The sequence below is a fragment of the Phyllostomus discolor genome, chromosome 2 (genome assembly GCF_004126475.2).
Source record: "Phyllostomus discolor isolate MPI-MPIP mPhyDis1 chromosome 2, mPhyDis1.pri.v3, whole genome shotgun sequence".
In the NCBI taxonomy this organism is placed as follows: domain Eukaryota; kingdom Metazoa; phylum Chordata; class Mammalia; order Chiroptera; family Phyllostomidae; genus Phyllostomus; species Phyllostomus discolor.
The window spans coordinates 154,850,074-154,873,580 of NC_040904.2; the positions used below are offsets into that span (position 1 = coordinate 154,850,074).

The 23,507-nt window shown below is 44.8% G+C and overlaps 1 long non-coding RNA gene across 1 annotated transcript; it reads right to left on the reverse strand.

Moving 5' to 3' along the window:
- Positions 1 to 19,190: 19,190 nt before the first annotated feature.
- Positions 19,191 to 21,869, reverse strand: LOC118499039. The gene is made up of 2 exons (XR_004901536.1): positions 21,744 to 21,869; positions 19,191 to 19,920 (listed from the first exon to the last, which is right to left on the reverse strand). It is a non-coding gene; the product is annotated as an uncharacterized LOC118499039 (long non-coding RNA).
- Positions 21,870 to 23,507: the final 1,638 nt, after the last annotated feature.

Below are 23,507 nucleotides of genomic sequence, written 5' to 3' on the forward strand. Positions count from 1 at the left end.
CTTTCCCTCTCTTTCTCCCTCCCTTTCCTTCTCACTAGAAACAAACAAATAGATATTTTTTAAAAGTCAGGAAATTAGACTACCACAAAATTCTTTTTGCAATTTTCTAATTGAGATAAAATTTACATAAAATTCATCATTTTAAAGAGTAAAATTCAGTGCTTTTGAGTAGGTTTATAATGTTGTATAACCTTCACCACCAGTGAATTCCAGAACATTTCCATGACCCCAGGAGTAAGTCCATGACTGGTTAGCAGTCACCCCCATTTTCTTCTTCCTCTGTCTCCGGGCTACCACTGATCTCTCAATATTTCCTGTCTCTGTGGATTTACCTGTTCAGGACATTTCATATCAATGGAACCGTACAATATGTGGCCTCTTGTGTCTGGCTTCTTTCACTCAGCACAGTATTTTCAAGGCTCATCCTTGTTTTAGCTTGTGTCAGGATTTCATTCCTTTTTATTGTTGAATGATATTCCATTGCCTGCAAGTGCCCCATTTTGCTTATTCACTCATTGGATGAGAGACATTGGGTTGTTTCCATGCCCAGGAGTGGAATTGCTGGGTCATGTGGCAACTCTATGTTTGATTTCTTGAGGGACTGCCAAACTATGTAATTTTTTTAAAAATTTATTTATTGGTTTTAGAGAGAGAGGAAAGGAGAGAAAGAGAGAGACACATCAATTTGTTTTGGATTCATTAGTTGATTCTTGTATGTGCCCTGACCAGGGACTAAACCTGCAACCTTGCTGTATTGGGACAACACTAACCAACTGAGTTACCCAGCCAGGGCTGTAAATATATTTTTAAACAGCTCTTACGACAACCACATTACCACACATAGACAAAAGCTTCAACTCCATTCACTAGCAAATGGCTCTCCAAATAGTAGTGTAGTAATGGAACCCATTCAAGGGGGATCTTAGATTATGAAATATTTAAGGAGCCTTATTTATGAAATAACTTCAGCAATTCAAGAGATGTCTGGGTAAGAAGAACACCAGAGGAAAGTTAGAGTGGGGGCTGTACAGGAAGGTCTCACTCTAGCCCCGGACAAAGCAGTCTGCACTGTCACCATCATCTTGAGATAATGGGGGAGTGGGCAAGATGCCAGAAAGCTGAGTTAAAACCACACTTCATCTGCTTCATTAACGATCATATAATCTCTACAGTAAAGTCCATAAACATTTTGGGGCCCCCATTGCTGTCAATAAAGAAAAAATACAGATACACCTTGGTACTTGGTGGCTTCAGAACTCATCAAACCCTCTACTCATTGCATTTTGATGAGAAAACAGCGTTCCGGCACTCAGTGTGTGCTTGGGACTCGCTAGAACTCGCGTGAGTCATGGCACTGCCTCCCAAGAGAAACTGTTTCAACATTTTCTGTACTCATCAGTTTCCGCACTTGCCACGAGTTCCGGAACGAATTAATGATGTACTGCTGTATTTAACATGTGCCTTCAATGTATGCAGATGAAGACAGAAAGTAAAATTTTAGAGATATCTAAAAGCTCGAGTTATGAGATGGAGTTAGTCCCCTCAAATTCATATCTTGAAGTCCTAACCCCCAGTGCCTCAGAATGTGGCTGCATTCGAAGACAGTGCCTTTAAAGCAGCAAGTATGATAAAGCAAGTTCATACGGGTGGGCCCTGATCTAACACGACTGTCATCCTTGTTAAAAGGGGCTACTAGGACACAGAAACACACAGACCAAGGGGCAGCCACTCAAGGACACTGTGAGAAGGCGGCCATCTCCAAGTCAATGAGAGAGGCCCCAGAAGAAAGCAGCCCTGCTGACACCCTGGTCTTGGACTCTCAGTCTCCAGAGCGGGGAGAAAATAAATGTCTGTTGTTCAAGCCACCCAGTCTGTGGTGTTTAGTCATAGCAGCCTGAGCAGACGAACACAGCAGGCATTGTCAGGACTTGTGTCTGGGGAGGGAGGGCTCCAGGAGGACTCCCAGGTCCTTTCCTGAGGTCAGAACACTGGCAGAAAAGATGAATATTGAGCTCTGGGCGGTTTGTGATTCAGGTGCCAGTGGGCATGTGAGAGATGTCCAGCAGGTAATTGAAGATGTGAGCCTGGAGTTCAGGGGGCAGAGCTGAGAAGGGGTACAGAGTGAGAGTCATGCAGACTTTTAGGTTGTACAGAAGACCTGAGTGCGACTGAGAACAGAGTGAGAGAGAATGGCATTCTGAAAAGAGCATGGTTTGTTGGTCAGATCATCTGAACTTGAATTTTGCCTCCACCTCTCACTAGCTGTGAGGCTTTGCACAAGTTACTAGCCCACTCGGAAGCTCAAGTTACCATCTGTGAGCGGAAGGGATAATGGAACCTCTCAGAGCTCCGGTGAGCCATAAATGATGCAACATGTTACATCCTGGAATGTTCTAGAATAGGAAGTCAGATCAAGTGGCAGCTACTCCTATTATAGTAAGAAGCAGGACAAGGAATGATCACTGATACAGAAAGGGTGCTCAGAGGAAGGTGAGCATCTGGAGGAGAGTGAGAAGTAAAATTCAGAAGGGCAACAGGAGAAGAGGGCAAGAGGGTGGGGAAGGACGTCAAGATAGGAGGAAGTTTCAAGGAAACAATTGGTCGGCACCGAGAGGTCAAGTTGACAAGCACAGAACAGAGTACGGGGATTCGGCCGTTAGGAAGTTGAAGGAAAGAGAGATTGTCCTGAAGTAAATGAGGGATAGGGAGTGGGGACGTAGAGTGTGGACCTTTCCTTCCGGAAGTTGAGACGTGTTCTGCCCGGCCGTTGGGGGGAGTCATGGGAGGGTGGGACTAGGTCCTACCTACAAAGAGCTTAGATGTGAACACCAACCATATATTTGATTATTCAGAAAAATAGAGGCATGATATTGAATGGAAAAGGGGCACTGAATTCTTCACCTGTCTTCTCACCTTCAGTTCATGTCAACCCCAAATGGAATTGGAACTGAAATCCTAGAGAATTCCTATTTAATTCACAATAGAATGAAACATTGTCAAATTTCTTATTCTATGTTTTTCCTCTTTCAAGATTATGCACCATATTTTACCTTTTTCTTAAAAGCTCACGACTTTCTCAATAAACAAGGGCAGGTAAGAGACATTGAATGGAAAGTAAAAGCTAAATCCCATATGCACTCAGCCAAGAATAGATAAATCTTCAGTCCTCAAACATCCCACTCCTGTGCTTTTAAAACTCTGAACTACCATGGAATACGTGCTGGTACTAGAGGGCACTCATCAGCCTCACAGGAATAGCCTCAGGAACACCCGCACCTGCATGCCTCCTGCCCTCTCACAGCTGGGAGTGTCAGCCTCTCGGGTGGATTCCCCACAGCCCCTTGTTTCGTAATAACAGAGAATTCTGGAGAGTTAGGTGGCTTTGCCATATTTACTTTTTGAGAATGTCTGTAAATACTTATTTGCTACTTGAAACATTATAAATTAAGAATTCCACATCCTAAATTACACATCTGCAACATAATGTCACCAATGGGATTTCTTAAAAAAAAAAAAGGCTTTGAGAATTATAAAATCTATGCATTTTAATGTTCAAAAGTCCCCCATCAAAATGCCCAGCTCTTTATATTTACTTTTTTAACCTTATTTTAACAATACAACTTATTTGAAAAAGTATTTACAGAGAATAAAGTTGTTTCATGGTTCAGTTTAAAAAAAAAAAGAAAGCTCCACAGCTCTCCTTTCTTATCTGGGCACTAGATTGACACTTTTATTATGTACCTGTGCCTCTGTGGTAAGAAACCTAACCGGCAGCTTGAATTAGAGAGCTGTGTGCTAGTCAGTGCTATCTAAGAGGGGATTGATTCACCATTGACATTAGAAAACATTTTCTCTTTTGATGCATTTGTGTTTCTCATTCATAATTAATTTAAATCTCCATGTACAATGTCAAGCTCTAGCAGGCCACTCTTTCCTTCTGTTAAAAGCGTACTCGAAAAATGGAAAAGCAAAGACCAAGCATCGGGAAGGTTTTTACTCCCTTATTGTAAGTGCAGTTCTAAAGGCATGGGAATGCTCTTACGAGGAAGCGCTGAATTACAAGACTAAAAGAAACTTTGGAAGGCTAGCTGCTAAATTTCATATATACTAAAGACACTTTTATTTTTTTACATCCAAACATCTCTGAAATGGGCATGCATCTCTGACAAGTGGCATGTCATGGCATAATTGATGCATGGTACGTTAAACGTCACATTAGATTTACATATGATGAAATGGTAATGCTTTGCCTTACTATCAGGCAAACTATTCTAGAAATAAAACTACTCATTATTTTTTTAATGAAGCCTCTAGATAGTAGAAGTAACATAGTCAGTGATGTGGCAGGCAAGCTGCTCTGGCAACGCTTCTCATAGCTTAGCATGAAGGCGGGCATCTTGCTGCTCATGCCAAGAAACAAGGCAGGTCATGGCTTAAATCCAGGTGGAATTTCTTTAAATCCATTCCAGCTCTTATTCTCCACACACACACACAAACACACACACACACCCTTAGGAGCCACCTCCTTCTCACCCCCAACCTTGCAGAGGTCTTCAGGTTTGGAATGGGTAATCTATCAGCCACTGGCAAGAGAAAAGTGGAGCTCCCTCTCTTTTACTTAATATTTAACTTCTGTTAAATCTTCATCCACATCTTGTTGGTAAGAAGATCTAACCACTCCTTGAAGCTATGGGAAGCCCCAGGCCCTCCCGCGCATTTGCAGGTGTGTCGCTGCGCCTGGTCGCCGCCCACGTTCTTCCAGCAGGCCAAGCCTCAGTGCCTTTTCTGTTGCTTCTCAAGACAGACTTGGGAGCCAGGGACAAAAGGCTGGAAGTCCTTGAGTCCTTTTGGAAAGAATCTGAACTGAAAAACACATGTCTTTGATATTTATAACTGGTCAAAATCATGCTGGAGTTAATTTTCCATCTGTTAGGGAAAATCCAACCTACTGAGCTGTCCTGCACCAGAAAGGAGCTGCAGGGCTCTGCGGTCCCCACCCTTTGTTTAACTCATGCGGAACTGGAAAGCACGCTTGCCGAAAAGAAATGAGGCTTCCTTGTGAACTGGCTTCTAAATGAACTCAGCTGACAAGAAACCAAAACAGCAGGCCCAGCTGAAGCGTTCTCCCCAGCCCTGAGGGCCAGCTGGGTCTTTCTATCACATCAAAGGCACAAACAACTGAACCAACTCCGAGACTCTCATCCTCCCACTCCCAGTTGCCATCAGACTGTCAGAAGCAAGGGTGACCTACCGGGAATGTGAGTTTTCTTCACCTGAAAGTTGATTTTGCCCGAGAGCTTGTAAATCGCAGTTCCCATCTCTGAGCCCCGGCTCTGCTGTGCAACGTAGAGAGACAGCTGAGGATGACAGCCTGTGCGTGCGGACCAGCCCGGGCTGACCTGTGTGACTCAGAGCCCACCAGGAGGCCTGCTGCCTCCACTCCCCGGCCTCCAGCAAGCTCAGCGGCTCTGCTCATCAGGGCTGTCACACTTTCACAGCCGTGTCCGTAAATCAGGTGGAGGGAGCAATCGACAGGGATGACTGGAGATGCCTGCAATGTGCTGGTTACAGCCTCTGGACACAGACAGCCTAGGCAAGCTGCATGACCTCTGCAGAGTTTTTTAATCTCACTGGGCCCGCATTTGTTCCTCTGGAAAATACAGCAGTGCTCCCTTATCTGCGGGGGAGCCATCCCAGGACCCCCCGTGGATGCCTGAGATGCTGGATACTGCCGAAGCCTATGTGTGTATGAACCCTACGTATGCTTTCCCCTGTACATGCATAACCATGATAGTTTAATTTATAAATTAGACACAGTAAGGGATTAACAACAACTAATAATAAACAGAACAGTTATTATAGTATACTATAATAAAAGTTATGTGAATGGGGTCTCTCAAAATTTCTTATTGTACTGTCCTCACTTTTTCACGTAAAGGAAGCACTTTACAGCTTCTCTTGGGCATGTCTGAATTCCCAGCATCACTGCTCTTGTGCTTTGGGGCCATTATTAAGTAAAATAAGAGTTCTTTAAATCTGAGAAAAATTAAAACACTTTCAGAGTGGAGTCCCCCAGCACCGCAGGCCTCCAGGTATCAATATAAAACTGTGCCAATCAATTTGATACAGAGATTTCTACAAAGTGATTGATGGGCGGGGGCGGGGGCGGGGCGTGTACATCGTTGATGCCCTGGGCAAAAGGAGGAACAGAGTGGGCAACTGCCCAGAATGGCGTGCAATTTACAACTTATGAATTGTTTACTTCTGGAATTTTCCATTTAATATTTTCGGAATATGGTTGCCCCTGGGTAATAAAAACCACAGAAAGTGATATGTAGACAAGGGGGCACATGCACTTTCAAGAACACCAGGAAACCCCACTTCCTGTGATAGACCAGACCATGACGCCCAGCGCTGGGGGCAAGGAGCTGCTGCTGCTTCAACTGTCAAGAGTTAAAGCAGCGATGCTGCTCATTAGCGTCACTCAGCCGGCCCGGAGGGGCGCCTGTTTTCTATTTGCACCGACAACCGCACTCCATCCTGAGTGCGGGAACTGCTGCCTAGTGTGTCGTCATCTCATCGTTGTGAAAACTCTCAGCATCCTCTCTCCAGTGGCTGTCCAGCTAGTGGTTAGAAATCTTCATGTCGCTGGGCTTTTCTGTCCCTGATCGCCATCTTTTGTCAACTTTGAGGCATTTCTCTCCCTTGGTTAAACTCTGAAGTCGGTCCTTGGGGAAGGTGCGTTGCTTCACTTTTCTGGGGTCCTGCAGCAGCGAGGAGTCTGTGTCAGCGAAGCCAGATCTCTGGGAGGGAGGCAGTCGGATTTGGTGCAAACCCCTCGGCAGCACAAAAATAGCATTTCTTACTTTCAGCTGGCTCTGTCATTTATTGGCGTGTGATCCGGGTTCTCAGTTTTCACATCTGTAAAACCAAGGGCGCTTCTAGGTGACCTCCAAGGTCTCCACAAACTCCCATTTCCTCTGAGATCCTCAAACTGGAGTTCGCACAGCCTAGGGAGGAAAGGATGCCAAGGAATCCACACAAAGCTAAAGGCCAAATAAGGTTCATCTTTCTTGGAGCATTAACATTATATATATATATATATATATATATATATATATATATATAATTTTACTTTTAGACAGAGGGGAAAGGAGGGAGAAAGAGAGGGAGAGAAACATCAGTGGGTGGTTGCCCCTCACATGCCCCTTGCTGGGGACCTGGCCTGCAACCCAGGCATTTGCCCTGATTAGGAATCGAACCGGTGACCCTTTGTTTGCAGGTACCTGCTCAATCCACTGAGCCACAACAGCCAGGCCGAACAGTTTCTTAAAAGGTTAAATGTGCAACTACCATATGACCCAGCTATTTTACTCCTATGCGTCTGTTCAGGAGAAGGAAAAGCAGGTGTTCATACAGACTTGTACACAAATTATTACTGTGGCTGACCTTTTCCTCTGATGTTTATCCTGTTCCTTTGTTTCCATTCTTTCTTTTTTAAAAATAGCAGCTTTATTTTTAATAGCCTCAAACTGGAAACAATTCAAATGTCCATCAACAGGTGAAGGAATAAACAAATTTTGCTACGATGACATATTCACTATTCGGCAATATTTGAAAAATGAACTAATTTGACATCTACATTATGCATGAATTTCAAAATAATTATGCTGAGTGAAGAAGCCAGACCAAAACAAAAGGAGTCCATATTGTATGATTCCATTTACATAATATACCAGAAAATGCAAACTAATCTGTAGCCACAGAAAGCACAGCAGGGGTGACCTGGGGACAAAATGGTGAAAGGCAAGGATTACAAAGGAGCGCGAAGAAGTTTTTGTGGGTGATGAATATGTTCATTACCTCGGTGATTCCTGAGGTGAAGGGATGACGCTCCCCTGAGACGGGAGTGGCCTGGGAGGGAAGTCTGCAGGGTCTCAGTAGCAGGGCCAGTGCTCGGTGCTAGAGAGGAAACCCTTCGCCACAGCCAACTGCCGCAGAGAGTGGAGACTGAGTCCCGGAGGTCTAGCTCCTCTCTTTGCTTGTCATTGTAATGATTTGGATGAATGATCTGGTGGTTAGGATCCTATTTTCCAAATAAACCATACTGCCCATTTTTAAAACAACTTTATTTATTTATTTTTAGAGAGAGGGGAAGAGAGGGAGAAAGGGAGAGAAGCATGGGTGTAAGAGAGAAACATTGATTGGTTGCCACTTATGCGTGCGCATCCAGGGCCTTTTGAACCCAAAACCCGGGCATGTGCCCTGATCGGGAATCGAACTGGTGACCTTTAGCTTTGTGGGATGGTGCCCAACCAAGTGAGCCACACTGGTCAGGGATCATATTGCCTATTTTACTGATGAGAATATTTTGATTACCAGTAATAAGAAATCTATCTCAAACTGACTTAGCAACTAAAGAAATTTATTGGCTCACACACTGAGGCTACAAATACAGCTGGATCCAGGAGCTCAAACAAGATCACTGATTTAAAAAAAAATTTTTTTAATATTAACATTTTAATGATTTTATTTATTTTTAGAGAGGGAAGGGAGGGAGGGAAGGGGGAGAGAGAGAGAGAGAGAGAGAGAGAGAAACATCAATGTGCGGTTGCTGGGGATCATGGCCTACAACCCAGGCATGTACCCTGACTGGGAATCGAACCTGCAACACTTTGGTTCACAGCCTGAGCTCAATCCACTGAGTTATGCCAGCCAGGGCAGATCACTGATTTCTGATCTATGCCTATTTCTCTGCTCCTCTCTCTGTGATGGCTCCATCTTTAGGAAGACCTTCTCTCGTGGTGGCAAGATGGCTGTCAGCAGCTCCAGGCCTACATCTAGCAGATAGAGTGCTTCTTTTTCCTAAGAATTCCACAAAAAATCCAGGATTAACTCTGGTTGGATGGACTTACCTGTCTATATAGGTGTTAGGAAATGCTAATTGGCTAGACATGGCTGAAGAGCCCACCCACAGATCAAATGTAATAGGGAATGAATGGTTCATCAAAGAAAATCAGATATCCTCTACACCTGCAACATTAGCCCCTGCAAAGAAGTAATAATTAATTTACTGTGGTGCTTAATTTTATTTCCAGAAAATTTGACTTTGGAAAGTAATTGCATTTTGTACTCAAGAGACATGAGATTATGGATTCACATGATTAGGAACATTTAAGTTCCAGTCACTGAGTGCTGCAGATTTTCAGTCCCCTATTCCTTTGAAGCTGTGGCTTAACTGCTAATTGCATTTCACTGCATATGATCTTTTTCGTTCAGTTTAGGAACATACATGATGAAGTAAAAATAAAAGCTACCTCTGCCGTACTAAGCACTTTCTCTAGATGGTATTTCATTTTTTTTTAGTAACCCAGTAAGAATGTTACAGATGAGAGTGTGGAAGTTCAGAAAAGCTCATCAACTTGCTTGAAGGCCGAGCTTGCGAGTGGTGAAGCTGATCAGAACCTGGCCTGTCTGAGGCTAACGCTTGTGCTCTTAGCTGCTGTCACCGAGGGATGACCTTTGTCGGCAGCATTAGTCTGGCGCCAGGAGTCACAGCGGCAGAGGGTCAGTCACAGGGGGCTTGGGGGGCGCAGCTTCTTGGCCTCATCCGTCCTGTGCGCTGTTACCCAGCACCCACTCGGGCTGTTCGGGATGAAATGAGGTGAACCTACACTTTCAACTTGCTCTCCTGTTAGTGCTAAATTTAATATATAAAGCTTATTTCAGTTTAACATCAGGCTCACAAAGGAATGTTCCCTTTTCAGTACATTTCAATGTGCCTTTTAAGAACACTGAAACCAGAGGTTGGCGTGGAGCAAAGAGCACTGGCCTAGTTAGGAAACCTGAATTCCTCTCTTTCTGGCTTTTCCCACAACACCCCGTGACCTTGGAAAATCCACTTACCCTCTGTGAGCCTCAGTTTCCTGAACTGACCTTGAATTAGATCAGTGTTTACCAATGGTGGTAAATACACCATGGTGGTACTGACAATGAGTGTTTAAAATTTTCAGTACTTATGTACTAATTTTAATGTGTAAAAAGTGTTATGATACATTGAGCCAACTATTTCCCAGGTATCACTTCTTGGGATGACACGCAGTTGAAAGGGCAAAGTATTCAGTAAAAAATATTAAGCAAACACGAGCAGAGGGGTGTGCAGGTGCGGCGAACGCTGTGGTGATGGCCTGTGAGTAGCTGGCACTCACTGAGCCCATACCGTGTGCCAGGGACCTTGCACTTCAGGTGCATTAACTTATTTAATACTCTATACAGTCCTAAGCAACAGGTACTGCCATTATCATCTTTTTAAAAAGGCTTTTATTTAATGGATTTTTTGGGGGGGGAAAGAGGGAGAGCAAGAGAGATATCAATTTGTTGCTTTACTTATGTGTGCATTCATTGGTTGCTTCTTGTATGTGGACTGACTGGGGATTGAACCCACAACCTTGGGGTATTGGGATGATGCTCTAACCAGCTGAGCTACCTGGCCAAGATCTGCCATTTCATCTTTATTATATGAAAGAGGACACTGGGGCACACAGAGGTTAAGTTCTTTTTTTCTTACCATCACCAGCCATCATGCAGCTGATCCAGGATCTGACCTCATGCCATGTTCTTAGGCCTGGGGCTCTGCTGGCAACCTGGGCAGAGTGCAAAGGGCTCACGAGTCACTGAGACCCAGACAGGACTCTGTAACTCAGCAAGTCTCCAACAGAGGACAACATGAGCATCACCTGCCGATCCACAGCCCCTCCTTCAGCAATCCCGGCCCTTAGAGCGGAGGCCGCAGGAATGCAAAGTTTTCACCATCACCCAGTTAGTTCTGAAGCGGGAGGACCTATGGTCCCAGGAGCGACGGGAACAGTGAGTAGCTGTTGCAAGATGAACTCACTAGACTTCTCTCTCTCGCTCACCTGGCCTGTCACTCCCAGCCTGTGAGGCCGAAGTAACAAGCTGACATCATGTGTCTTTCAACTGTTCCTTTTACAGAAATCACAGTGGTAGTGAGGAATCAAATGATCTTTATTCTCACACCTGTTCTGACAGCAGATCTCTATGATCCCGATCTCCCTACAGTAATAAAAGAAACTCCAAAGCAGAGAACAGTAGGAAAATAGAAAAATTCAAGGTGGAGCCAAACAAACTTGGGTCTGCACAATCCCACCGGCACTCACCACCTCCACCTGCCAGCTCATTTTCCCCTTGCGCAGCCAAGGCTCATTATGATCACACGCAGGCTGGGGGCCTGGGGCTTAACAAGGCTGAAAAAGAAGTGGAAGAATGTGTATGACACTTCCAAAGAGCTAAGTAGGACAAGAGATTCTTGTGCCACAGGCATGGATTTGCTAGCCAGCCTGCTAAAACGTGAGAGACAGGGGAAGAGAGGACAAAGAAGTGAGGATGCTTTCAGAGCTTCTGAAAAGAAGGAAGTGACTTTCTGGTTATATTTCCCTCAGACCCACGATCTAGAAAATAGATAAAAAATGTACACAAATAACTTCAATTCAAAGTACAAGGTGGTAACAAGCACCATAAGGGAAGTACAAATCTTTTCTAATAGGTATGGAGCAAATTTGATGAGCAAACGAATGAAAATATCTCAGAGCTCTAAGCCCCTGAAGTTGGCTGAAAAGGACAAAGCTGGAACAAGAGCTCTTCCACTTGCCAGTCCCCACCATTTCCCATTTCCCTTGACTTGGCCCCTTTCATTTCTTTAAGCCACGCCTGGGTCCTCACCGATGTCTGAGCGTGCCTGCCTATCAGCACGGTGTGGGTGCCGATGTGGGTGCTGATGTGGGTAGTTATCCCAGAGGATGCGGTGCAGGAAGTGGGTGGGGAAGGTGAGCCTGGCATGGGGCTGCATTGGTGTGGGCCTTGGATGCCATGCACAGGAGTCTGCAGCTTCAGAGTCAGTTGTTCCCACTGGGGTGTCAGCATCCTCTTGACAGCCTGCACCTTGACCTCACTGAGAGTGATGAGAGCTGCTCCCCGGGAGTGTGCTGTGTATGAGAACAGCCTGGAGGGGGAACAACAGCTGAGAGCCAAAGCTGTAGGTGACAGGGAGCCGAAAGACAGTGGTGGCCTGCGGAGGGTATGGACACACTTGTACGTTAGAAACATCACTCCGGGGGAAGCTGGGAGCACAAGGAAGGAAGGTCGGTCGGATGTAAGAACAGCTATCGGGTGACAGCAGTAGTCCGGGTGGGACTTGGGAACCACCCCAACCACCGGGTTCGCAGTTTTCCCTGAACCGCTCAGCTGATCAGCTCAGGACTGGGCTGTGGGGCAGATCAGCCTGAGGCGAAGATCATTCCGCTACAAACATTTGTCCTTGCTGCAGTGTTTTTTCCTCCTTTAGCCATCCCAGACCTCACGGCCTCTGGTCTTAGCCTACCCGTGGCTCTGGCTCATACGCAGATTTGGGAGCTGGCCTTCACAGAAAGCTAGCTCCTGCAGAAGGCTGGCCCAACGTGAGGGCAGCCGGGAGCTTTCCGGAACCTCGGTGGACAGCCTTATCCAGCAGGCAATGCCTGTCCAAGGAAGCCCATTTTTTCAAGCAAATGAGCAGAGAAGGAATTCCAGAGAAAGAACAGAGCAGAGGTTTGAAAAATGTGGGCATCTCCCTTTGCCCTGGAATGAATCAGTAGTGCTCCCTGACCCTGCCACTCGCACACCCCACCCCTGTGCCCGACAGCCTGGATTTGGGGAATGTGGCCGGTCTAGAAGCAACGGTTCTACGCCTGGATTGGCAGAGGGGCTCAGCAGCCCACAGTGGAGGGAGGAGAATGAAAATGGGCCTAACTTTTCCTACCCCCTTCTCCGAGGGCTCTGGAATACCAGGGTTAGTGGTCTAAGCTTTGTTGCATCTTAAACCCCTCTTGGGACAGAGAAACTTCTGTACCCCCCACCTCTTTAGCTGAAACCAAACAGGTGGGTGGCTGTGGAAACCTCGGCCAGGGGAGTAATCGTGGCTGTGGGATTGGGGGACACTCGCAGTCCCTTAATTCCTTGGGTTGGCACTCCTGGTGCACAGCTGTCACAGCCACTTTCTCTTGGCAAAAAACCTAAGACAGCAGATCATCCACACCATCTCAGAGTGACCAGTGACTAGAGGCTTGATGAGGTGCTGTGTGTGCCCATGCATAAGTGTTTTTGCTCCTCTATGTGCATGCTGGGCTGGGTGGGAGGAGGAGGAAGGGTAGGAACAGGGATTAAAAACTTCTAACCCTGTCCTGGCTGGTGTGACTCGGTGGATTGAATGCTGGCTTGCAAACTCAAAGGTCACTGGTTCGATTCCTGGTCAGGGCACACGCCTGGGTGGCAGGCCAGATCCTCGGCTGCAGGTGAACGGCAAGCAACGCATGAGAGGCAGCCATACACTGATGTTTCTCTCCTGCTCCTTCTCCCTCCTTTCCCTTCTCTAAAAGTAAATAAAATATTTTAAAAAATAAACAAACAAACAACAACAAAAAACCTTCTAATGCTTACTGGCTGGGTGCTTGGCAGGTTAGAGCGTACTCCGGATACGCCAAAGGTGCACGTTTCATGCCCAGTCAGGGCACATACAACAAATCGATGTTTCTCTCTCTGTCCAAAAATCACTTAACATTTTTTAAAAAATTCTTACCACATATTTCAAAAATAGCCCTGGCCTACCACTGCACTGGTGCCTTGGTGACTAAAAGAAGCCTAAGACAAGTCCCAGCCAATTTCTCCTGCGTCCCCCCACAGGAGCCGAGATGAAAGTAACAGCCTTGACATCTGGAACAGAAGTCCTGTTGCAATTTCTGTTTTTATTTTATATGCTCTGGAAAAAAAAAAGAATAGTTTCAAGCCTGGAGAAGATCCATCCTGTAACATGGACTTTTTGGTATTTTCAAAGGTATTCTACTTTGACTGAACTTTCCAGATCTGTCTGGAAATACAATGCATTTCTGAAGGCATTTCATGCCTCCTGGAGTTCCAAAAGAAAATGTAGAGGTGGCTTTTCGTCCGGCACCTCATCGGGGCCGCGGTGGGAGCAGCTGCTCTCCGACCTTTCTGCTCTGCCACCCAAGGACGACCAGAAGAAAGGTGCTGGAAGGTCCGTGAGGAAAGACTAAGACTTAGTGAACAAATCTAGGGTCAAGGCCAAAAAGAAGTGGTCCAAAGGCAAAGTTTGGGGCAAGCTCAATAACCTGGTCTTGTTTGACAAAGCAATGTATGACAAACGGTGTAAGGAGGTTCCCATCTGTAAGCTTGTAACTCAGCTGTTGTCTCTGAGAGCGAAGACCCTGGTCGCTGGCCGGGCAGCCCTGCAGGAGCTCCTTAGTGAAGGACCTGCTCAACCTGCTCAACCCGCTCAACACGTTTCAAAGCACGGAGCTCAAGTTACACCAACCACCAAAAGTGGGGATGCCCCTCTGCTGGTGAGGACGTATGAACAAGGGGTCTCACCAGCAGTACATTTTGAAAAATAAAACTTTATTAAGTAAAAAATAATATGTACGTGTGCAATTAAACATTTGAAGTTTGACGAGTTGAGCTTTCTGGAACTGCACAGACCCCTTCTCTTTTCTAGGTCCGAGTCCTCCAGCGTGCAGAAGGGTTGTGTTCCCACTGCTTTGGGGAGGAGACCCGGGAGGGTGCTGAAGCGGGGCAGGAAGCTCAGACTCGGGCATAGTTGATACGAAACTTTACTTCCCCTGTGGGAGCCACTTCCAGCTGCATGGTCTTGGCAAGTCACTAGGCCTCTTTGAGCCCCTGAGCCTTCGACCCTCTTTGATTCCTTCTTTGGTTAAAATCATGTGGGATGGGGGGTAATAACTCCTGCAGTGTTGCAGGACGGCTGCAGGCATGGTTGTCTCCCCATAAATGGTAATGACCGCGATGAAGCTTTGGAAAACAGAAGTGTAGACACATGGACGGGAAAGAAATAGGACCCATAATCCTGATATCCGTGGACACCATTCTTTCTTCATTTGTGCGTGTTATGTGATCCACATGTAACTTTTTTTTTGCATCGGATTATCAAAATCAAGACTTTCTTGATGTTAATTTTGGCCTAGGCAGATTTACCTATTTTCTGAGTTTTTCTCTTATTCGCACGCCTCCCTGCCATGAAGGACATCCTCAAGGGGGCATGTGGGCCAGAGGGGAGGTGAGGAAAGGAAAGAAATGCCTTCACCTGAGTGGGAGCCTGGTGTCAGACTCTGCCCTTAGAGTGGGGGTCATGTTTCTCCTTTAGAGAACATTCCCCGCTCCCTGTTGCTTTAGTCCCCACTTTCTGCCTGCCTTCGCAGCGGGGGTGAGGGGCACAGCTGAGACGGACTGCAGAGGGGGATGGAGGAGGCTGGTCCTGCCATTGGAGGCAGCAAGAGGATGACACTGGGCCCGGTTCTTGGGTGAGTTGGGGGGGGGGCTGTCTCCGTCCCCTTTTAGGCCATAACCAGGGAGTTCCCACACCGATGGAGGTCACCCCAGCTTCCACACCCTTCTGTAGGTGGCCCTGCAAACCATTTCCAACTGCGTGGAGTAACTGTGGCCCAGCCCACTCACATTCTCCACTTGCTAGCTTCTCATCAGCAGGCTAATTCTAGAGCCCTTGAGCACACTCTTTAGTGAGTTGACACTGCCTTCATTTTTCTAAAGAATGGCCATCTTGCCTGGACCCGTGTGTCTCATTTGGTTTGGGCATCGTTCCACAAAGCAAGAGGTTGGGGGTTGATTCTTGGTCAGGGCCCATGCCTAAACTGAGGATTTGATCTCCAGTTGGGGCACAGACAAGAGGCAACTGATGTATTTTTCCCTCTTACATCGGTTTTTCTCCCTGTCTCCCTCCCTTCCCCTCTCTCTAAAAATAAATAAATAAAGTACAAAGAAAGAATGACCATCTCTAGTTCCTTTGACCTCAAAACATTTAAAAAAATTATTGTGGTAAGAATATTTAACATGAGATCCTCTTCACAGATTTGGAAATGTACAATACAATACTGCTGCCTATAGGGACAACGCCGCACAGTGGATCTCTAGAGTTTATTCATCCTGCACAACCGGAGCTTCATACCCGTGGATCAGCAGCTCCCCTCTGCCTCCCTCCCTCGGCCCCTGGCAACCACCGTTCTGTTCTTTGCTTCTATGAGTTTGGCTATAGTTTGGCTATTTTATTTTTTTAAAAAGATTTTGTTTATTTATTTTTAGAGAAGGGAAGAGAGGGGCAAAGGAGAGGGAGAGAAACATCAACTGGTTGCTTGTTGTATGCACCCTGACCGGGGACCACACCTGCAACCCAGGCCTGTGCCCTGATCGTGAACTGAACTGGCGACCTTTCTCTCTGTGGGATGATGCCTGACCACCTAAGCCACACTGGTCAGGGCAAGTTTGGCTATTTTAGGTACCCCACATACGTGAAATCACATAGTGGTTGTCCTTCTGTGACTGATTATTTCACTTAGTATGATATGCTCCAGGTCCATCCAGGCTGTCACATATTGCAAGATTTCCTTTTTAAAGGCTGAATACAATTGCACTGTGTGTGTATACCACATTTAACAAAATCCGTCTCTCATCTGTTGACAAACTTAGGTTGTTTCCACATCTTAATTATCATTAATAATGCTGCAATGAATATAGAAGTGCTACTATCACTTTGAGGTCCTGATTTCAATTGTTTGGGACAAATTCCCAGAAATGGGATTGCTGGGTCATGCTGCTGGACCATTTAGTTTTTTTGAGGAACCTCCATCCTGCTTTCCATAGTGGCTGCGCCATTTTGAATTCTCACCAAAGGAGTACATGCGCTCCACTTTCTCCACTTCCTCACCAACACTTGCTGTCTTTTGCCTTTTTTAAAAAAAATATTTTATTTTTTATTTTAATTGTTCCAGTACAGTTTTCTGTCTTTTACTCCCATCCCAGCCCACTGTCTTTTGCCTTTTTGATAATAACCATCTTGACAGGTGTGAGGTGACACCTCCTTTTGGGTTTGATTTGCATTTCCCTGTTATTTAGTGATATTGAATATCTTTTCATGTACCTGTTGGCTCTTTGTATGTCGTCTTTGGAGAAATAAATGTTTGAGTCTTTTACCCATTTTAAAAACAAGCTGTTTTTCTTGTTAGTGAATTATAGGAGTTCCTTATATATTTTGGAAATTAATTCCTTATCAGATATATGGTTTGCAAATATTTTCTCCCACCTGGTAGGTTGCCTTCTTACTCTACTAATGACTTCCTCTGCTGTAGAAGGGTGCAACTGGGTATGGCTGCACTTGTCCATTCTTGGTTTTGTTGCCGGGCTCACAGACATTTAGAGTCCATTTTTCTAGACTTTTCATGTGGACTCTCCTGAGGCTAAAGCAACACCTTCAATTTCAATCAGGCACTTTAGTTTCTCTCTTTTTTTCAAGTGTCCTCTTTTCACGAATGGCCTCAATATTTCTACCTCAAAGGACCAGTAACAGAAACGCAGAGAACTGAAACACCACAACCACTTTTAACACGTCGTATCCAGGCTTCCGGTCTGGGAACCAGTAACTCTTTTTTTGCTTAAAAGGATAAAAAACTAGCACTTTAGTTTTTATTTTACTAAAAAAAAATCTGAGGATATGTTTATTTATTTTTTAGAGAGAGAGGAAGGGAGAGAGAGAAAAACAGCAAGGTGAGAGAGAAACATCAATCAGTTGCCTCCTGTATGTGCCCTATCTAGGGATCGAACCTGCAATGTTTTGGTGCCCAGAACGATGCTCTAACCAACTGAGCCACCTGGCCAGGGCTCCTTTTTTTTTTTTTTTTTTTTAAAGGAGCTTTCTTGAACGCACCATTATGACTAGAAATAGAAGCTAAAATCTATTCAGTACTTATTATACGTCAGGTTCTGATCTAAATGCATTATTTCTATCAACTCGCTTCATCCTCATGAATCATCCTACAGGGGAGGCACTGTTATTATCCCCATTTCAGAAACAGACTGAGGAACTGGACCAAAACCACACATGACAGCAGTGGGGCTGGGGTTAGGAGCCAGGCAGTTGGTTGAGCGCCTGTGCTTCTCACCACATTGCTGCTCTGATCTTAAATCTCTACAGAGTGTGTGTGTGTGTGTGTGTGTGTGTGTATAAATACTTACATTAACTTCCTTGCAGTATAGATTAAATACAACAAAATGCCCATGTGTTCCACTGGATGAGCTCTGACGTACACACCCACGCAACCACTGCTCAGTGAGAATACGACACATTTTCATCCGCCCTCGTGGGCCTTCACAGTCAGTCCTCCTCACCTCTTGCCAGGTAATCACTGATAGTCTAGCTCTTATCCCAGTCTGAGGGTTTGGTTGTCTTATAAGCCATAATGAAAAGGAGATAAAGAGAAAAATATTTTGAAAATTAATAGAATAAATTTATGTCCCCAAGGAGGTATCCTGGGAGCCGTGTTCAACTGGTGATCAGCAATGACTAGGAAAATGCTGTGAAGAGCTGGGCCCCGAAGGTGCTGGCCCAGCCGTGGAAAGCAAGCGGCCAGGATGATTACTGGGAGCTCCAAAGTGCTCTGGAGCCAGCTACACGTAAACCAGCGCTGACTTTGACATGCGGAAGCCTCGAATTCAGGGCTTATACCTACAAATGGGGAGCCTGTCCTTGAAAGAGCATGCATGCATTTGGCATTTAAGCTCCTTGAACAGGATTTAATGTAAATTATCAGACACCGTGACAATTAACAATGCCAGTCCTGTTTCTGTAAATAAATACATGGTGACATGCTATTTGGCTTCAAGAAACCTTCCTCATTTTTGTTCTCTTCGGCAACTACAGTGACTTTGTTACTGTATCTTTGTGTCATGGGAACTGACAAAGCTGGAAGGAACCTTTAGGATCAAGTCCAGTTCCTATGTCTGACAGATGAGAAAGCTCCAGTCTGGGCGTCAATGACTTGCTCAGAGTCACACCCTCTCAGGAGCAGAACACAAGGTCCCACACTGATGTCCCGGGCTCTTTCCACCGCACTACCGTGCTCTCAAGCTCTGGTTTTGCATGGATAGTTGAGGTTTAAACTTTTGACTTGATTAGAAGTCAGAGATGAGGAAATACAGAGGGAATGAAGGACAGTGAGCTAAAGTTTAAGTTACATAGCGATAAAGTTCTTTGGGAGCCTTCCCTTAATAATTAAAATATCAATCATTGGTCTTGCTTTAAGATCGTTTAAGTTTTCAAGTGGGGTTGACTGATATAGCAGTGCTTAGGGAAACCTTGGCATAGTTCCGTAGCAACACCAATAACCTATAGATGATGATAGGTTACTGATGAGTGACAGCATTAATTCCTAAAGAGATGACCGAATGTTGAGCTGTTTTTGTAGGTGGCCACAATCCACCAATCAACACAGAATACTGGAGCAAGAATCCACAGGAATTAGCAGATTTCTAAGAGTCAATTCATTTTTTCTAATTCATCCAACTTAAATCCCACATAGCGGTCTTCATAAATCAATTCATAAGACACATAGTTATTAACCGCCCACTATACAAAACACTGTTAAACACTGAAGATAGAATGAAAGATAGTTAATGACCTTGAGGAGATATAATTCTATAAGGAATATATTTCAATAATCTCATTAGAATGGGGTAATATCTCAGCAAAAGACTGTATTTCATCAGACTGTAAGTAAAAAGATTGTTGGAAACAGTCCATTAATCTCCAAACTAATGAGAATACTAGCAATTCCTTTGGAAAAAGGAATGACCAAACTGTGTAGGCACAGGCTATCCACTGATAAGCGCTACCTATAAAACATGGAGAGATTGTTTGTTCACAGTTCTGCTATCTACAAACCACAGCACTGTGGTGTGGTGAAAAAGCACTGGGCCAATAATTAGGGGATCTAAGGTAAACCTCTGGTTCTTCCCATTTAACCATTTTGGAAGGTTAAGATATTTAACCTTTTTTTAAAAATATTTTTTATTGATTATGCTATTACAGTTGTCCCATTTCCCCCCTTCACTCCCCTCCACCCTGTACACCCTCTCCCACCCACATTCCCCCCCTTTAGTTCATGTCCGTGTGTCATACTTATGAGTTCTTTAGCTTCTACATTCCCGTACTATTCTTGCCCTCCCCCTATCTATTTTCAACCTACATTCTATGCTACTTATTCTCTGTACCTTTTCCCCCTCTCTCCTCCTTCCACTCCCCTGTTGCTATCCCTCCATGTGATCTCCATTTCTGTGGTTCTGTTCCTGTTCTAGTTTTTGCTTAGTTTCTTTTGGTTTTGCTTTAGGTGTGGTTGTTAATAATTGTGAGTTTGCTGTCCTTTTACTACACATGTTTTTTCTTTATCTTCTTTTCTTAGATAAGTCCTTTTAACATTTCATAAAATAAGGGCTTGGTGATGATGGACTCCTTTAACTTGACCTTATCTGAGAAGCACTTTATCTGCCCTTACATTCTAAATGAGAGCTTTGCTGGATAGAGCAATCTGGGATGTAGGTCCTTGTCTTTCATGACTTGGAATACTTCTTTCCAGCCCTTTCTTGCCTGTAAGGTCTCTTTTGAGAAGTCAGCTGACAGTCTGATGGGAACTCCTTTGTAGGTTACTGTTCCCTTATCTCTTGCTGCTTCTAGGATTCTCTCCTTCGTTTTTACCTTGGCTAATGTAATTATGATGTGCTTTGGTGTGTTTCTTCTTGGGTCCAACTTCTTTGGGGCTCTCTGAGCTTCCTGGATTTCTTGGAAGACTATTTCTTTTGCCAGAATGGGGAAGTTCTCCTTTATTATTTGTTCAAATATGTGCTCAATCTGTTGCTTTTCCTCTTCCCCTTCTGGTACCCCTATAACTCGGATGTTGGAATGTTTAAAGATGTACTGGATGCTCTTAAGCTTCTCCTCATTTTTTTGAATTCTTATTTCTTCATGCTTTCCTGCTTGGTTGATTTATCTTCCTTCTCATCCACTATATTGTTTTGAGACCCAGTTTCCTTCCCTTCACTATTGGCTCTCCTCCGTGTATCTTCCTGCATCTCTTTTATGGTAACCTGCATCCTTTCATCTAATTTGAGCCCCAAATCAACCAATTCCGTGAGCTTTCTGATCACCAGTGTTTTGAACTGTGCATCTGATAGACTGGCTATTTCTTGGTTGCTGAAAAGGATGAGCCCTGGGGGACTGATCTGTTCTTCTGTTGGAAATATGTCTTTCCCTGTCTCTCCTTTTTTTTCTGGTTTGGTCGCTCTTCTTACGGTGGGGGGCGGAGCCTTAGGTGTTCACATCACCCGGTGTGGGCACCCGTTGCTAGATTGTGACGTTATATGTGGGGGCGGGAGCGGGGACGGGAGGGAACGATGGCGGTAGTTCCGTTCTCCTGGGCTCAGACCCTTCTCTGGGATCCTGGGCTGCGAGCTCTGCCCTGGTCCACAATCGCTGCCTCACTGGGTCCACCAGCCACAGCTTGCATACTCAGGGATCACCGCTGCCTTCTTGCGCCCCGGATGGCTTACGCGCCGATTTTGCACTAAGTGTTTTCCGACCTCTGTGAGCTGCCGACCCGCGCCCGCCCAGCTCGTCCTCTCGGCCCCTCCTACCAGTCTAGATGTACGGGTCTACTTCAACTTCTTGGCTGTCCGACTTCCATTCAGATAAACCCTCTATCAGTTCTGGGTGTTATTCTGGCTCTAAATTGTTGTTGTTCTAATCTTGATTGTGTGTGGAGGTACGGTGCGTCCACCTATTCCTCCATCTTGCCGGAAGTCCTAAATAGATATTTAACCTTTTGGAGACACTTTATTCATCTTAAAGTGAAGGACTGGAGATGATTGTTCTAAGTTCTCTTGGGGCTCTAACACCCCAAGTTATGCTATTCTATATCTGGGGGATGATATGTATATATACATACATATATATATCACACACACAAAAACACATATAAAACATATGTGCATGTGTGTGTGTGTGTGTGTATATATATATAAATAACAGAGGGACTTTTAAACTATTAAGTTAGATTCCCCATATGTTGGTAGTGAAAAAGAATGAAAGAAAATATTAATTCTAGGAAAAAATAGATAATTGAAGTGTACTAGGTCTTACACTTTATAAATTTCTTAATCAGATACCTTCCTTGGTGATTACACATCATACCCATTTCTGTGTTGATTTAAAGGAGGATTTGGGCCCTGGCTGGCGTAGCTCAGTGGATTGAGCCCGGGCTGCCAACCAAAGTGTCGCAGGTTCAATTCCCAGTCAAGGTACATGCCTGGGTTGCAGGCCATGACCCCCAGCAACCGCACATTGATGTCTCTCTTTCTCCCCCTCCCTCCCTCCCTTCCATCTCTAAAAATAAATAAATAAAAATCTTTTTTTTTAAAAAAAGGAGGATTTGGTGCTGGGTCATCTATCAGATCATCAGATTATGTTTGATAACCTCTTGAACCAGGGGTAAATGTTAAGCATTTATATAAGATGCAGAGCTTACATGGGTGTCAAGGCAACATTGTTATCATTTCAATTCAGTTGCAAGGTGAAACATTATGAAGTAAAAGAATTTGCTTACCTTAGCCTAGGCCGTATGTTCCACGCTGCTCCCACCTGCGGGGAAGGAATGGGTGAGCCGGTCTCTCTGGAAGGGGCTTCAGACACTGAGCTGGAGAGGCCGCCAGTTCCCTTTGACTCCCACTCCTCTCACCATTTCACATCCCAGCCAGGCAAGACTGGACAGAAAATGCAGGGCTTTATGCAGGAGCCTACTTAGGTGCTTTAAAAGTTCACATCAACCCCTGACTAGAATATGCTACATAAGTTGATCCAAACCAAAGAAACTAAGGGCTAGTGACCTCAGTTTTCCAGGAAAAAGGGAACTCACTGTGATCAACTTACTCTTTTTTGTTTATAATGAAGTAATTTAATTCCACAAATAAGGTTCATTGAAAATAAGGGTTTTTTAACTTGTGGTTTTAAAGATAAACATTTCCCCCTCTCTCTAGAAAACCCTGAACCTAAATTCCTAAAAAGTATAAAATTGGATTATAAAAATACTCATGGCTTTTAACATCACCTCACCTTCAAATTGCTTTCTTTCAACTTTCCTTCAGACAACTGCATTAATACTTTTTAAAGGCTTTAAGAACTTTATTTTCCCTCCTACTTGAGGGAGGCTCCATTACGGCAACAGAAAACAAAATGTACTTGAAATGAAGCATTAGCCTGAGATAACTTACCTCCCACTTGCCGCCAGAGCAACTTGGGTTTCCGATTCTCCAAGCAGGTTGGTGCTTTGGGGAACCAGTACAAGAGCTGGCCTGTTCTTCTGAAGGTTCTTCTTATGGACATAGTTAGAACTACCAGGGTTCCAGAGCGCCTCTCTATAGAGAGCACGTGTGAGGAAAACACAGCAGTACCCACATATCACACTTGAGCAGTGAACTCTCTTTCAGCCAGTGTCTGGGGACCATCTGTTAGCCTGAACTCACCTTTCCCTGTTACTCCCTCAGTTTGTCCTTTGACTTGAGCCCTCATAACTAGAAATTGTATTAGT